This window comes from Culex quinquefasciatus, chromosome 2 (assembly GCF_015732765.1).
Source record: "Culex quinquefasciatus strain JHB chromosome 2, VPISU_Cqui_1.0_pri_paternal, whole genome shotgun sequence".
NCBI classification, from domain to species: domain Eukaryota; kingdom Metazoa; phylum Arthropoda; class Insecta; order Diptera; family Culicidae; genus Culex; species Culex quinquefasciatus.
The window spans coordinates 41,214,796-41,229,088 of NC_051862.1; the positions used below are offsets into that span (position 1 = coordinate 41,214,796).

The following is a 14,293-nucleotide window of genomic DNA, read 5'->3' on the forward strand; positions in this document are numbered from 1 at the left end:
TTATGTTTGGAGAAAGAAATACAAGAATTCTTTATGACAAGGTCAGCCATTACATATTCATTTTTAGTTTGTTAACTAAATCTTCGGGCCGAGCATACAAAACTAGTACCTTTCGAAGGGATTTTCTTTTTGATATCACAACTTGACAACTTTGAAGTTGACGTCAGTAAACACTTCAGTTTAATCAAGGTATGAAAGATTTGGTCTCCCTGAACACGCTATAATCGACAGTTTGGAATTTTAGTGAATTTTGTGGAGATAAATAACATTTTTAATTTGTCTTAGGCAACCATGCGCATCCTCTTATTTTTGCTACTCCCATGGGTAAACGTGGGTGCGCATGGTTATTAAAGATAACTCCATAGCATTTATATCAGAAATTTAAAATTTTATTTGTTGGTCAAAAATCACTAAAATTAAATTATGTCGATTCGAGCATGTTCATGGAGCCCAAATCTATCATACCTTGGTCAAACTGAAGCGTTTACTGACGTCAACCTCAAAATAGTCATGTTGTGTATTTTAACGAAAACTTACATGTTGTCTCGCGTCTTTTTTCAGTTCAATAAAAAATACAACATTTCTATGGAATAGCTGGAAGAATAATTTTTGATCATTGTTCGAAGTACGATAATTTTATCGTCGATAACTCATTACTCTACGAAATCTGCCGATCTCAACCATTTTTATTTTTTGATTTGGCACAAACCCCTATGACCAAAGAAGCTATTTTGTGTAAATGGTTCATCCATACAAGTCTCCATACAATTTTGGCAGCTGTCCATTAGGGTGCCCAGAATATGGGACTTTAAAAAAAACCTCGCTCCACAAGCTGACTATAGTTCCTTGATCTATTTTAGGACTCGGTACCAAATATAAGCAAAATCGGTCAAAATTTACCCATTGATACTCGAAGGTGAATGAATGTCTCTTTAACAATTTTATAGAAAATTTTCGGAAAATGTTTTCTGAAATGGTTACTCATGGTCACTATTTTTAAAAATCTTAAATCTATTTCGCTAAAATCATACTTTCGGTGGTTATGTCTTGAAAAAAAGGCCCTTTATCAAATAAAGTCTGTAAAGTACCAAGTACAAATTTGATCAGAAAATTCACTCAAAAGTTACAGATTTTTGAATATTTCCGTACCATTTTTGTATGGACAGCTTCCAACATTGTATGGTGACTTTTATGGGTAAACCAATGACACAAAAAAGCTTCTTTGTTCATACACACAAAAAAAAGTTTCCGAATGTTACATCATTTATGATGTAACATTTTTGCACGTCATTAAACATTTAAATTTAAATGCGATTCGATGTAAATTTGCAACAAATTAAACGTAAAAACTTGATTTTACGTGTGATTCAACCGTTTACGTCGAATCTCAAGTTTACATCAACTGAGTTTACATGTGATTCATTTTTTCCGTGTCGAGTAAATTCACATATTTTTTTCTGTGTAAGGAAGGCCCTCACAAAGTTTGAGCCAAATAAAAAAAAATTTCAGATTTTGACAGATAATTGTTCATTTTTCATAATTAGTAAAATAATTAAATAACATTTTAGGTTTTAAGTAGGCCATAAAAGGCTATTTAGGTTATAGGCGGGTTTCCAGAACCTTCCCGTGCAGACGGAAATAACTTGAGAGTAACATTTTTTGATATCTGAAAATACTAGGCCAATAACATTTCATGTTATTTATAACAAGATTTGTTATTCGTCGTTATGATTTTTTTGTTATTGGATTGTTATTGTAATATCAGGCTTATTACAAAATTCATGCCATTTCAATAAAAAATTCTGTTAAAATAACAGAAAGTGTTATGGAATCTTCAAGAAAAATCTATTTTTGCATAACAGTTAAATAACAGTTAATCTTATCAAAACTAAATTTGATATTGGCCTGATTTTGGTTGGAAGTCAAAAAAAACTTTGGAATAACATTTTTTGTTATGGAAGAATACCTACAATTGTTATTGGGATGATCGGATTAGTTGTTAAAATAACAAAAAATAATAACAAAGATTTGTTCGAAAAATAATTAAAAACGTTATTAGTCTGTTATTACAATAACAATCCAATAACAAAAAAATAATAGCGACAAATAACAAATCTTGTTATGAATTACATGAAATATTATTGGCCTAGTATTTTCAAATATCAAAAAATGTTATTCCCAAGTTATTTCCGTCTGCTCGAGTATAAATGTATTTTTTTATTTTTTTTGTGATCATAATTCGATCAAACATAAAAATACTAAAAAAATTATGATATTGCGTAATACATCAATTCCAGTTGAAAAGGGCACAAACCAAAAAAAAAAAGTTCACCGATCGGGCTCAAAATATTTGTGAGGATTCCTTGGCCAAAATAACTAGAACCTTACATTTTAGTTTGGCCATTAAGGTGACCTACACCGTGCTAGGGTGATCCCAAAAGTGGCAATTTTCGTCAATTTTCGCCAAAAACCACATTTTCATATTTTCACCACAAATCAAAACTCAATTCCATTTCAACCGATTTTAGCTGTCTAAGATGCAAATGAAATGTGGTAAGTTGGCTTTATAAGGAAAAATTATTTTAGGACCGAAAAAACTAGCAAAACATTTGAAAAAATCGTATGAAAACTAAAATGGCGTTTTGACCGAGTATACCGAGTATGTATCTGAAAATATTTTCATTGGATTCATCGGAAAATTTTACATATGATATTAAAAAAATGGGAGGAGTTTATTAACAGGATTTTTGGAAAGGATTTGAAAAAAAAAATCCGTGTTTTTCGACGCGCCACGCGCAAAAACGGAAAAATGACGAAAACGGGAAAAAACAACTTTTTCACTAAAACTGCGATAACTTAAAAATTTCATCAATGACCTATTCATAATTGGGTACCAAAAGTTGCGTCTATTAATTACGAAAATTTTGGTACCCAAACATCTGTAGGCCATCGCTGAAATTTTAAAGTTATCGCAGTTTTAGTGAAAGAGTAGATTTTTCCCCGTTTTTGCGCGTGGCGCGTTGAGAAAAATCCAGGTTTTATTCGCTTCGCTAGGAGACGGTTGTCTTAGCGGATTGCAGTCTGGATTTCGTCATGTTACGTCGAAAAAATATAGTTTTTATTTTCAAAAAATCATATCTCGAAGTCCTGTTAATAAACACCTTTAGTTTTTGAATTTGTTACGTAAACGTAGGCTCCACCCGAGCAGACGGAAATAACGTGGGAATAACATTTTTTGTTATTTGAAAATACTAGGCCAACAACATTTTATGTTATTTATAACAATATTTGTTATTCGCCGTTATGATTTTTTTGTTATTGGATTGTTATTGTAATAACAGACTTATAACATTTTGCGTTATTCTTCGAACAAATCTTTGTTATTATTTTTTGTTATTTTAACAACTAATCCGAACATCCCAATAACAATTGCAGTTATTCTTCCATAACAAAAAATGTTATTCCAAAGTTGTTTTGACTTTCAACCAATATCAGACCAATAACAAATTTTGTTATGATAACATAAACTGTTATTAAGCTCTTATGCAAAAATTGATTTTGTAAGAATATTCCATAACATTTTTTGTTATTTTAACAGTATTTGTTATTGAAATGGCATGAATTTTGTTATTACCGTCTGCCCGGGCACGCCATTTTAAGTTTTCATACGACTTCTTCAAATTATTATTCCTTGAAAGTTCAACTAACCACCTTGCATTTGCATCTAAGACAGCTAAAATCGGCATGTGCCTGGATAAAAGAGAGAAATCTTTCAACAAATGAAATACATGAATAATGAAATGTTGTAATGAGTTTTTGAGCCTTCTTTTTTAATATGAATTTGATCATCATGAAAATCTTAGATGGTTCAATGAAACTGGCTTAACAAAATAATACTCACGTATGTGTTTCTCATTAATCTATGAAAATTGCGTTTTGAAACTTATAAATACAAAATTTTTTTTTTTTTTTTGAAAATATAGAATGGAAACCTTTTCTGTTTGATCCATATTTAGGGAAAATAACTTTGAAATATCAAAAATGTTAGAAGAAAAGCGACACAGCAAGTTTACACATTCAATGAATTCACTCTTGCGCTCGCTCCAGCTGGCTCATTCTAAATCAATACAATCATCAATATGAATAAATTTCAAGCATCAATATCGTTAAATATTACCGTCATCGCGTACCATCGACAAAATGAAGCAATTCCCCGCGGTACGCTCTGGAACGCGTTTTCTTTTTTTCTTCTGCATAATTCTATCCAAATGTCATGCAAATGAAGCGATTATCTTCTCTCCGTGAACATATTATCCTCCCCGCCGTTCCTCGCTGGCCAAAGCACGGAAAATGAATATTTTCGCATTAGAAGTAAATCGGATTTTTTTTTGTTCTGCCACCTTACCGGCGAAAATCCCATATCTTTTTCCACGCAAGTGCGTGTGTGCGTGGGAAAATCGCTTTTCACCTGAATTAATATATTGCCCTGCAGAAAAGAAAAACGTGGGAAGGAAAATGTCGCACAAAAAAGCAACGAGTGACATTTCTTCAACGGGTAGGTTTTTTTTTATTCATCGGGAAAATATGCTAACAAGAATTGAAGGCTGGAGTGCGTCCTTGAAGGATCACAGGCTGGAAAATCCTTAGGGAGGAAGGGGGAAAAATGCTCCACAAGAAGATTGGTACGGCGTACATAATTGAACGGTTTTCCCCGACAGAAAGAGCAGGAACCTGGTGAGGAATGTTTGGAGAACCTGGAAATTCTTCAACTCTGTCGGGCAAAAGGCTTCACTACTTTGTAACGGAATTCTTGAAAGGAATTCATTCTGACGATATTGTTGGAGATCCCTTTTTTTGTAAAATGGAAAGAAAAACACACTTCGAACAAAACTTCAATCCCAACCTTTTTGTTTGCTTTATTTCACTTCATGGGGAAAACTTTAAAGAACTGCACTCAAATCGTAAGCTGAAAATAAATCAACATTCCAGACATGCAGCAGAAGCTTTTCCACGTTTAGAACAAATCTGACAAAAAGAGGGGGAGGGGAGGAAAACTTTTCACTTCTCCCCCGCAGAAACTTTGGGGCACTTTATTGGATTTATCAAAACGTTATGCCAACACAGCACATTGAGCTTCTTGTGCACTCACACACACACACACACTCAAAAAAAACCCCAGCAGACACAGTGACAATGTAATCGGTGTCCTAAGTCGTGTCTCGGCTGTGACAATTCCGACCACCCCCCTTGGGAGCCATTCTGGAGCTTACACAGTTCTGTTGGACGACCCACCCACAAAAAAAAAATGAGGAAAAACCATCCAAGCAGGGTGTTGAAACAATGTTTCACGCTTCGCTCTACTGGTTTTGCTGGAATCGACCGATTCTTTCTTCAAATATTTTCACGTTCGTTCACGCTTTTTTGGTACGGTTCATGGAATTGTTTTTGTGGAACTTTTATTTCACACACTTTTGCTTTTATGCTTCGATCGCATCAGGGACAATCTTGTGTACGTTGGAGATTTTTGAATCTGACTATTTTGAATTAAGCCAATAAATTCAGCTAAAATTAAAGTACGTTCAAGGATATTGAAGAGATTTCAAGTTACAGCTACGAAAAGAAATCCGACACTTCCACTTCAGTTATCAGCAACTTTCTAAGAAAACATCAACCTTCCAGAAAAATTCCTGCCACTCTCGTCGCACTTCACGAAAAATGTCACTGTCTCATTTACATTTACGACGAAGCAAGAAAAAAAAACTGCCAAAAATTCCGCATTCACTCCCCTCAACCTTTCCAATGTTTCTTCCGTTTTGCCCCCATTTCTGGCGTCAAAGACATCTAAATTATGTCATTACGGGGGCATTTATCACGATTTGTGCCGGTGGGCGGGCTGGTGGTGATCCTATCCGCCCCTGCTCATAAAAATGCGCCCAAAGCTCGCCGTACTTCCGACCTATGCTGCTCACGACGGTGACACACAATCTCATGTCCTTGAAGGGTGGTGAGATGACAGGGAAGAAGCAAGCTTTTGGCGGAGTCTTCTTCAATGTTCGGTGCTCGGCTTGAGATGGAAATAAGAAATTTCTGGTACCGTGGTGTGAATCGGGCCACTGGGGGGCGAATTAGGACAGCTGTTTTAGCCTTGTTACTGCACAATATTTGGATATTTTTGATTGGTTTTGAATTGAACAGACACAGATTTACAAAAATAGTGTATAGATTTCCGAACTTCAAGCTTTTAAGCAGACTGAAGTCCTGATTCGCCTGATATGACGACGGTACTTTTGAACTTTTTCAATCTAATAGAATTTTCAGTTAAATAAAATCAAGTTTCATAAACTCATTTTTTTTTTGTATTTTTTAGTTTCATCTTTTTCTTCTTTTTTCTATATATAAAAAACGAGCCGGGAATCGTGGAGTAGGGGTAAGCGTGGTTGCCTCTCACCCAGTCGGCTTGGGTTTGATCCCAGACGGTCCCGGTGGCATTTTTCGAGACGAAGTTTGTCTGACCACGCCTTCCGTCGGATGGGGAAGTAAATGTTGGCCCCGGTCTAACCTAAAGGGTTAGGTCGATAGCTCAGTCCAGGTGTAGGAGTCGTCTCCCTGGGTCCTGCCTCAGTGGAGTCGCTGATAGGCAGTTTGACTAACAATCCAAAGGTCGTCAGTTTGAATCCCGGGGTGGATGGAAGCTAAGGTGTAAAAAGAAGTTTGCAGTTGCCTCACAACCAAACCTTCAGACACCTAGTTTCGAGTAGGAATCTCGCAATCGAGAACGCCAAGGCAATGCTGTAGAGCGAATAATTTGATTTGATTTTTTGAAAAAAAAAATGTTACTTAATCCACCCTTAGGTGGTTGGCGCCTTCCACACATTTAAAGGGTGCTATCCAAAATGCAAAAAGTGCATAAATAATTCTGAAGTACTTATAACTTTTGATAGGGTTGTCAGATCTTCAATGTTTTGGACGCGTTGGGAAGATCTTTTGAATATCTATCCAACGATAGGTCGCATGATAGACCCGGACAGCATTTTCATCGAAATATCTGAAATTTGGCCTCGAAAAGCGTATAAATAACACTTAAGTGCTTATAACTTTTGATAGAATTTTCAGATCTTCAATGTCTTGGACGCGTTGGAAAGGTCTTTTAAATACCTTTCTGAAAATGTATAGCATGACGGGTTTTCTTACAAAAAACCACCCTTTTTACAATCTTCCGGACTATTGTTAAAATCGTTTTTTTAGCATAACTTTTGAAGTACTTAACTAAACTGCATAATTTTCAATAGCGCCTTATGGGACCCCAAGACGGATCGAATGACGAAAAACGGACAAAATCGGTTCAGACAATGTCGAGATAACCGAGTGACAATTTTTTGATCAACATCCCACACAGACATTTGCTCAGAATTTGATTCTGAGTCGATAGGTATACATGAAGGTGGGTCTAGGAGGTCTAATTGAGAAGTTCATTTTTTGAGTGATTTTATAGCCTTTCCTCAGTAACGTGAGGAAGGCAAAACGACGCGTCGCGACGGTTTTGTTCGAACGCGAATCAGTTCTATACGGAGGGTTTAGTTTGTATAAATCAAAGGAAGGTTCTTACACCAAAAAGCGTCAATTTTGGCCACTCTGGGACCGGTTCCGGAGAATCTTCAGATTGTATGGGAAATTTTACGTAACCTTAAATTTTAATCAAAGGAGGCTGAATAAGCAGACAAGCTAAATGCCAAGTAACAAACAAAAATCAAGACAAAGTTTGTCGGGTTAGGCTTGTTATTTATAAGTTTTGAAATGATCATTTCCTAGAAAATTTAAACCAGAGGAAAAAAATCAGATAAAAATGGTTCTGGAGAACGTAATTTTCACCGATACAATATTTTGCATAAATGTTCATAATCAGGAAAGTGGGGAACATATTTGACCACGGATGAGAAGTTTCCAGTCCAAATTTATTAGTTTTCTAGCTTTCTTTGAAATAACTCCAAAATCCAAGCTTGAAACCTCAAAACAGCTCAAAACGATCGAATAAAAATCCTTTCTTTATACAATTTGTCATGAAAATACAGCAACAGATTACCCGGATACAAATTCGAGCATAAAACATTGCTGAACTTAAAGTATTTAAAAAATTCGATTTTTTATCTTAAATTTGTTCTAGGAAACACACCGTGCAATATTTGGAAAAGTTGTAAGATATGATAATTTTTTTCCCAGAAATCCATTTTGTGAATTTGTATTAGTGGGCTATTTTTTTCGAAAACTATATTTTCTAAACATTTAAATCAAGACTAACATTTCAAAAGGGCGTAATATTGAATGTTAATCCCTTTTGAAAAACTTTAGTCTTGGAAAATTTCACGAATGTTTCATATTTTTACATTGTAATTCGGACCATGAGTTGCTGAGGTATCGATGTTAGAAAATGGTAGGTTTTTATGGGTGAGACTTAGAAAACATGATTTTTCCTATTTTTAAACCTTTGACTGACAATTCTAAGCAACTAAGATTCGTTAAACAATGTTCAAAAAGCTAAATATAGAGAATTTTCTCAGCTTCTCAAACATATTTTTTCAAAAGTGGGCAAACTGTGCACTAATTTAAAAAAATGAAAAACTGCGACTATTTTCAGCAAAGTTACCTAAAGATGGCTATAACTTGAAAACGGTGCGCTTTATAAAAATTTCAAATTTGATTTTACATCGAAAAATGAAGTTGAAGATTTGCGATCAATATTTCATTTTTTTTTAAATCAGGCATTTTATGTCCCCTAAAAAAATAGTGTTTTTTTCTGTAAATCAAGTTTTTTATTAAAACTTAAATTTAAAATCACCATATTAAAAGATAGATTTTTGAATTTTCATTTATCATTTTTGTATGGAAAGCTGCTAAATTGCAAAATGTTTTTTTTTGGACATATCGAAGGCACCAAAAAAGTTTCAGCCGAATTAAAAATACAAAGTTAAAATTTAAAAAAATACCGATTTCGTAGAGAATTGTTCTATTTTCAACCACTCCTGAAATTTTCAAAATATTTCATTATTAAACTGAGTACGAGACGATTTAAGCTCAAAATTTTGCCATGCTCAAAGCGAAATGTCAAACTTTGTGAGCGTTTTTTTCCCTGATCACTGAATTGATTTACGGGTTCCGCGATATCTCGAGATGGGATGAACCAAATTGGCTGAAATTTGGGGTGAAGACTCGCAAGACATATCCCGTATGCAGGACAAGCCCGGTTTTGAAATTTTTCATTTCAAAAAATTAAAGAATCAAAAGCTGTCTTTTTTATATGAAAAACATAAACATATTTTTTTCTTATTTTTTTCAAATAAGCTTTTTGAAAATCAGTCTTCGTCATGTACACAGCTAAAAAAGAAGTAATCCAGCTGCGTGTAAAAGGCCTGAGTGTAAAATAAATATTGCATTATTTAATGCAATTTTGTGTAATTTTAAACCCTGAAATATGTAGCCCGTCAGTATGGGAAACCTACTTGATCGAAATTTCAAGCCCATATATGCATTTATCATTTCAGTTTTACATCGGTATGATGGCCGAGTGGGCTAAGGCGCCAGTCCTTATTGTTGGTGCTGGGTTTGAATTCCGTCGGTTGCAACTTATTTTTTGTGTTTGCTAAAAATGTACATGCAGTATGTAATATTAAGTGTTTATTTTGAGGAAGGTGATGTACATGCTTTTGCATGCGATTTTACCATCGGATTTTTTGCTGTGTACATGAGACCAGTTTAACGAGGCTTCACCACAATTTGGAGCCGAAATTGTGTTAAAATTTCGTGGCACAGATTTTTTTCAATTCAATTGGTGTTTATTAGAATTTAACAGTTCTGCTCCAGGATGTTAGCTTTAAATTTATAAATGTTTAAATTTGTGCTCAAACTAAAATCTAACATTTTTTTCCGATTTACATGTATGTTACCTCGGTTACACCTTAAATAAATGTTTCGGGCCAATTTTAAAGGGGAAGGGGAAAAAACTTTTTAAAATATTTGTACCAGCCTTATCATATAAAAACTGATCTTTAATTAATTAAGGTTTCTTAGCCCGTTTTTTTTTCAGCGTGTATGTATTTTTTGGATTTTTGTGTTTTTTGATTTTTTTGATTTTTGTACCTCAACGCTAGCTGAGGTTCATACAATCCAAATAAGTAAACTATTTCAATAAAAACAAATATAACTAATCAATTCGTGAAAAATTGACCATACAAAAGAATAAGACTCTTTCCTGAAAAAAAACTCGTTTTTGTTGAGGGTTCACAAAGAAGGACGAACTCATAAAGAAATCCTTATCCTGCTTACAAAACAGTTTTTTTTTTGACTGACTAAAGATGCCTGGCCTCTTTTTCGAATGAATCAGCGAATTTTCGGTTCCATTTGAAAAAAAGAGCCCCTCCCACAACCTATTACAAAACAAAACATACTAACCGAATTAGCTCCAATTATGTAAACTCGATCCAATTTATTTTTTTCAATGCCACTGCTGACTGATTGCTGCAACTGTCCTCCGATGAAGTTGTCTGATTTCGTCACCCCTTTTTCTGGCGTTGCTGCCGGCTCCAACGAATTTCCTTGTCACGTTTATTTTCCGGTCGGCCCCCTTTTTTGGCACACGACTGATTCAATTTGAGCTCTCACTTTTTGGTAACTTTTCACTTTGCCACTTCCGAAATTCAATTTTCCCCTTTTGACGACAGTAGCGATTTTATTTTCTTCACAGTCTCGAACGTCGGAAAGTGATTTCACCGGAAGCTTTTCACTTTACGTTTTCCCAGAATCTCACACATAATCGGAAATGCTTCCACTTCTTTGTTGATGCTATTGTGTGGCCCCACCTGGCTGGGAAAAGCACCCCCCGGAAAATAAAAGAAAACACTCTTTTATTCACTTATTGCTTCCGTTCTTATCTTTTCCTGTGTGTGGTTTACACAAAAGCACTCCTTCCTGAATGGCGGCCACAACACCTCCACCCAAATGCACCTCACGTCACTGAAGAGGATTATTCTGCCGTGACCACAAAAACCATGAAAATACTCGGGAAATAACTTTCCCACCAAGATAAATAATTCAAACCGACCGACCGACCAACCACACTTGTCAATCTACACCACGCGCCCCGTACAACCCAACTCCACCGCCAGATGTCTCTGTTCAACGGCAGTGCGCCCGCAGTTAGGCAACCAGCACGTCCGTTCGCTACCAGCGGCTGTCAACGACTGATGAAGTCGTTGCGTGGTGCGTACGACCAAACCCGGCACACCGGAAATCGCTAGCCTGAACCACAAAAGGCTTTGATCGCAACCGCGCGCGATCCAACCATCCAACTTGTTCCGAATTCGCCAACAGACTGACGAGACTGAACTCTGCTTCAAAACGGTTTGAATTTTGCATCAGCTGATGGACGCGCGCCAAATTTGCTCGCTCTCCACCAACTAAATTTCTCTTTCTCCGAAGAGTTGGGAAATGTTGCGCGCCACACCGCGTTCGTATTCGGCCAGTCAAAACAAACCCAGCTGAAAGCTAACTGTGTGCAGTGTGGACAGCGGCGGTTGTTTACGGTTTTTCACCGTAACCGTAAGGACGCAGCCAGAACGAGCGTGGAAAAGGTTGGGAGAGATGAGCGAAAATTTTCCGGAGAATAGCACGGAATGTAGGTGGGTTGTGGTTTTAAAAAATAAAATTTTAAAATGTATCTCAAAATAAATTTAAGGATGTAATTTTAAAAGTTTTCAGTTTATTTCCTCAACGTATATTGCTATCTGTACTGTTTAATTGATATTGTTTTAAATTTAATGACTTCCATGCCAACATTACTTCAATGTCAGTCCATTTGAAATCATACAGCAAAATAACAAATAACCATGAAAACCATAAATAATAAAAATATACAATTGAAAACAAACTTCCTAGATCTAAATTTGAAAAAAATAAATTATTACCTTCCCTGTTTAAATAACAGTCCTTTTTTTAAAAAAAAATCAAACCGAAAAAACCTCACAAAGATACAGTTTGATAAAAAATTAATAAAAGAGATCAAAGAAAACCAAATTTGAAAGTAGGGGAATTATACCCATTTTAATCACTCTAAGCCGTTCGACCAATTCTCATCACTTTTGCCGTTTTCCGCTATTAAATCAACATTTTCAGATGTATCAACAATGGAGAGTTGCTTGCTCACTTTTATTTGAGCTATTTATTTCTTTGGAACAGTCAAAAACACTTTATGAAAGCTGTAATTCATGACCAAAGTGCTGATAGGCCGATAATAGAAATAGGCTGAGAATGGGTATATTTCCCCTAGGTACAGTCATCCCACATATTCGGAACACCCACAAATTCGGAACACTTTTGTGGTAATTTGCCAATAGGATGAAAAATGCAACTTTTCTGCCGTCCCTGTTATTTTTAGGACCTTTATTTGGACATTCTCTTGCTATTTCACTATTAAAAATAGTACTTTTTGAACAATAAACCTCATTTAAAGACTATTTTATCCAGAGCAGCAAAACACTGCCTCCAAATTGCCTGTTCCATAATTGTGGGATGTTATTGTGCCTCCCAGAATTGTGGAACACCTGAATTTAATTGATATTTTCACAAAAAAAGTTATCAGACCATGATTAAAACATCACTAAGCTTAAGTTTTATTGGTTCCAGAGTGTAAAGTTATTTTTTTGTAAAAAATATGTTCTCCTGGAGAGAAAAAAAAGTTTGTTTACATCGTAAGAAAAAAATGTTCTGAATTTGTGGATTTCACGGGTCAATGTTTTTCTTTAAAAACTTAATATAAAACGTAAAAATGTACAGCCGGTCTATACATCAATCGAAAGATCGCAAGAAATGCTTTCACATGAAGGAAAAGCAAATCATTATGTTCAATTATCGATTTTCTATGATTTGTTAAACATTGGCAGATCTGTAAACTGTTCCGAATATGAGGGATGACTGTATCTGACAAAAGAAAGTCTCAAATATTTTTGAATCTTATTCATTTGGTTGATTTAAAATGAAGAACAAGTTTTATGTTGTGCAAAAAAAACATATGTTTTTTTTTATAAAATCTAATCTAATCTAATCTAATCTAATCTAATCTAATCTAATCTAATCTAATCTAATCTAATCTAATCTAATCTAATCTAATCTAATCTAATCTAATCTAATCTAATCTAATCTAATCTAATCTAATCTAATCTAATCTAATCTAATCTAATCTAATCTAATCTAATCTAATCTAATCTAATCTAATCTAATCTAATCTAATCTAATCTAATCTAATCTAATCTAATCTAATCTAATCTAATCTAATCTAATCTAATCTAATCTAATCTAATCTAATCTAATCTAATCTAATCTAATCTAATCTAATCTAATCTAATCTAATCTAATCTAATCTAATCTAATCTAATCTAATCTAATCTAATCTAATCTAATCTAATCTAATCTAATCTAATCTAATCTAATCTAATCTAATCTAATCTAATCTAATCTAATCTAATCTAATCTAATCTAATCTAATCTAATCTAATCTAATCTAATCTAATCTAATCTAATCTAGTCTAATCTAATCTAATCTAATCTAATCTAATCTAATCTAATCTAATCTAATCTAATCTAATCTAATCTAATCTAATCTAATCTAATCTAATCTAATCTAATCTAATCTAATCTAATCTAATCTAATCTAATCTAATCTAATCTAATCTAATCTAATCTAATCTAATCTAATCTAATAAAATCTAATCTAATCTAATAAAATCTAATCTAATCTAATCTTATCTTATCTAATCTAATCTAATCTAATCTGATCTTATATTTAAATACTAAACAAAAAATTGAACGAATATTGTGATTAATTTGGTATCGAAAAAGTTGTAGGTATTGATGAGGACTATTCAGAAAATAAATTGATACAAGGAAAAACATGCCAATTTTCAAATTAACATTTTTCCCAAAAAATCATTTCCCTAAATACTAGTTTTTTTACCATTTTTTTGCTTATTTTAGAGAACTAAAAAACCACCATTCAGAAAATAAATTCCCGTTTTTCATTTTTTGAAAATAGTGTTTTTAATCATTTTTATTCGAAAAGTCCAGAAAATTTCCAATAAAATTACCTAAGTTACATTTAAGATTGAACCTAAAAAAAATCAAACCATGCACATTAACGACCCCCGGGTCTTTTGTGGTCTCTATTGCAAGTTTCTGCTCGAAGATTGAACCTCTGGTTGCTTAAATACAGCGAATAAAAGAAAACAATATAACGAAACGAATATGTTTT

General features: G+C 34.1%; 1 protein-coding gene across 5 annotated transcripts in view; it reads right to left on the minus strand.

Annotated features, from left to right (window-relative positions):
• LOC6034691 (serine/threonine-protein phosphatase rdgC) overlaps positions 1-11,355 on the minus strand; it is a 127,284-nt gene extending 115,929 nt beyond the window's left edge. For all 5 annotated transcript variants that reach the window (XM_038253562.1, XM_038253561.1, XM_038253560.1 and 2 more), the window contains exon 1: positions 10,444-11,355. The gene's annotated coding sequence lies outside the window, so the exon portion shown is untranslated. The remainder of the gene's footprint in view (positions 1-10,443) is intronic.
• Positions 11,356-14,293: the final 2,938 nt, after the last annotated feature.